Consider the following 3,847-nt stretch of genomic DNA (forward strand, 5'->3'; position numbering starts at 1 on the left):
CTCAGTTGTCTGCTTTTCTTTGGTGGTGGTGACCGGAGCATTCTGTTCACTTCCTAAGGCAGTGTTTCCCAACTCAAAGACTGGAACGACACAGAATGGACACTGATGTGCTTTCACAGCCTCAGGTGGATCATAGGTGGGACTCCTGAAAGCCCACAGTATTTCCCCCCTCAACCGTTTAAACAAGCTCTATAGGACCACTATATATCCAAATGTGTGCGCTACAGCTGCCCCGTGGGCCTCAATGCCAAACACACGTCCTGCTGGGTCATTCCATGCCAACACACCACAGCCCACCTCGTCCTCCCAGTTAGCGGGAGAGCAGAAAACCCCATTTTGATATTTTGACTATACAGTTTGCCATAAAGGATTATTACAGTTTCCTTGAAACATTCTGCGTGGGCATCTGTTAATATTCATTATCTATAAATAAAAGAATTGACGTTCTTACTCCATCATTTAATAATTTCTGTAAATGGGTATGAGCATTTCTTACACTTGTAACGATGGACATCATCAGAAAAACATGAAATATTACAAAGCGAAATTTTTATTAAAGAAACAAGAGATCTATGAATGCGGGGCCCAAGACCCCCAGGGGAACTGCAAAAATGAAAGACATCAGTGTTAAGCTATAGCTTAATGGTATTTTCACTAGCATTTTGGACAAGTGTAACTGACATCCAAATTATGTATTTTCTTTACTCTTATATCCAAGTCACACAGTGTTCAGCAACATTGTCTGACAGATCCTGTCTCACACATAGCACGACACAAACCGAGATTTTAGCGAAGCAGTGCAGAGCAATTGGTAATGATGTTGCAGATCGCATAAACATTAAATCTTTCAGACTCAAATTGTGTCGTATGGCAGCAGCGCCTCCCCCAGGTCCTAGTGCTCCCACTTTACCCAATTCACCGTAAATTTGGAGTCACGACGGCACAGCTGAATAAAAAAGAGTGAATGAGAACTATTAACGATTTAAACTAATAATGCATGATTATTTGCGTGGGGGCCTAAACAAAAAACAGTTCCAACAACACATGGCTGAAGGGAAAAACCACAGTGTCTGAAGAAAGTTATATTTCACCAAACAGCACTACTGGTGATGCAAAACTGGCATAATCGGTCAAGTCAGAACAGCCACTTCTCAACTTCAGTAGCTCTTTGTCAGTTCCCAACTCAGCCAAACGCAAATGCTGAACTTTTCCATTAGTGTAGGCTGTCTTCCCTCTTCTTATGGGCATGTCCAACAGAGCAGGACTTGATGGTCTTATGGTCACAGAATACTGCTTGATGCTTAAATTAATTTATATACTTCTGGGTATGTAGTAATCCATTCTGAAATCAGCCCAAGCCTGTTTTAGGTGGGATTAGCCCAGGTATGCTTTAGGGTTTTCTAATACCACTAGTTGATGTGAAAAATGTATTTAGCCGCAAGCTGCAACTTCACCCTGATGAAAAAACAGGTGCTGTAGGCATCACGGACATACAACACCTTGAACATGGTACAAATATCTACCTATGAAATAAAGCCACAGTATGTAATATTACAGTCCGTGACATTTATGCAAATGCATCTATTTTACAAAACATATTAAATGATGAAGGAGCAGTGTAACATTAGATTAAATATTAAAACATTCCCATAAAAAAAAGTTTCAAGGAAATTGGAATAATCCTATACAGTCAAAATATCTTAAAGTGGGTTTTTTTCAGCTCTGAAGCTGCATTTAGCAAGATCTGTGGTGCAATTGTTATGCAGCATCAAATAACTTAGATGTGACAGAACTGTAGTAATGCTACTCAGAAATAGAATTTGGCTGCAACTAATGGAGATAATTATTTTAAAAGATTATTCATTAGGGTAAAATGTTTATAATTTGATTACTCTAAAACATTCAGCAACAAACACACGTGGTAAGGTATCCTTAGTGTTTCTTGAATGTTCAGGACAAATTCCAACCCAATCCCGTGAAAAACAGGCAATTGATGAGCCTTAGAATACACGCACAGGGAACTCCAAAAGGGATTAAATTTAGGTCAGAAGGCCAAACTTCAAAAATGCATAACTAATAATCTATTTGGAGTAGAGCTGCTGGGTTTTGCAAGGTTTCATTATTGCAGTAGATGTCATCATTCCATACCAGTTCACTAAGAATTCCCACTTCATGTCATGGATTTCTGGAGGAAATAAATAATGAAGACCCCCTGCCCATAAACCCTAAAACCCAAAAACCCTGCTTGACGTGGCCAATGGGAAGCATGGATACTGGTCAAAGAGAAGCAGACATAATGGTAGCTTCTTTCTCCTGCATTTAAGTCTGTTAGCAACAACAGCTCATAACTGTGAAAACACTGCCCACTTTGTGAAGGCACAACACACACACAAAAAAAAAAAAACAACCCAATCAAATGCTTGGCACCGGCATCCATCCCACAATTCTCGCTCGACCGAGTTCACAGCTGAGCTGTGAACCAACAGCCCTCCCACAACAATGTCCCGGACTGGAACAGCGAACCGGCCGCACCCAGGTGGCGTGACTGGGCCCGAGTCATAAATAGACACCAGTCAAATAGCAACAGGTGCAACAAGAGGTCCGTCCTCACAGGGTTAAAGAGAAGTCAGAAGCAGTTTGTTTTTGGCTAGGGGCACTGCTATGAAGAATGAATCACGTTCAGAGAGAACAGAGAGTTCGTATGGTGTGGTCACTGGGTATGCTCTCCTTCCAATGCCAAGGAACAATTTGATGAAAATGACAAAAACAATATAAAATACAATAACTAGCATCACTTGTCTGAAGGGAATATCACCGAGTAGCCCGGGCTATAGGTTAAAACCTATATTGCTAAAACTGATAAATACAAATAAAGCCATTAAAAAATAAATTCAGTGTTGAATTAATTCACAAGTCACCCTGGCTGGTGGGGAAATGAACGAATCATCACCATCATCATCATGAGTAACATTGGGTGCATTTTAAAGTGGGTTTTTTATAATGAATTTAGTGGTTTTCTGTGATCTGCTTAACTCTACAAAGAGGACACATTCTTCTTATGGGCCGAGCAACACATCTTATATAAAGTCAAAGTCTGACACTTTTTTAACCATTTTATCTTTTAATCAGTTCATTGTCAAGAAATCAAGCTACATGCCTTAGTGTTTGAGATACTGAGATACTTCTACCCGAAGTAGAACAAAGGACAACCTTGTTTTTCATATTTTATATATATATATATATATATATATATATATATATATATATATATATATATATATATAAATATGAAAAACAAGGTGTATATATATATATATATATATATATATATATATATATATATATATAAAATGGCAAAAGTAGTTTATTTGAATGATATTTGAATCCTCCCAAAACCAAAACCATTGAAAATCTTGGATTCTCAGAAAAAGACAGCATGTGCTTTCACACATGTATTTCACAAAGATTGTGTTTTCTTGAAGCTACATTGTTGATGTAAGTCAATACTGGCAAAACACACATCTGCTGTGACAGATATTTGACAAATGGATGGGATGCACCTGTCCTTTCAAGCGGAATTACGGCGAGGCACTCTAGAAGGTCGCATGCACAGAACTCCGGCTGCAACACAAGGACACCCCTTCCTCTGACTGCACTGTTTGTCCTTCCGGTACAGACGCATCAAGTCTCGCGCTTCTCGAGGTTTTCCGTACATCACACGCTCTGTCATTCCTTCTGTCAACCTCCCTGCCGTCCTCACAAGACTCCAAAGCACTGACTTCTGGCGATGGGTGTGGCACCAAATGGCAATTTGCTAATCGCTCCCAATGTGTGCTGTCTAAATGCA

This window comes from Electrophorus electricus, chromosome 21 (genome assembly GCF_041902795.1).
Source record: "Electrophorus electricus isolate QZ-2024a chromosome 21, ASM4190279v1, whole genome shotgun sequence".
Lineage (NCBI taxonomy): Eukaryota > Metazoa > Chordata > Actinopteri > Gymnotiformes > Gymnotidae > Electrophorus > Electrophorus electricus.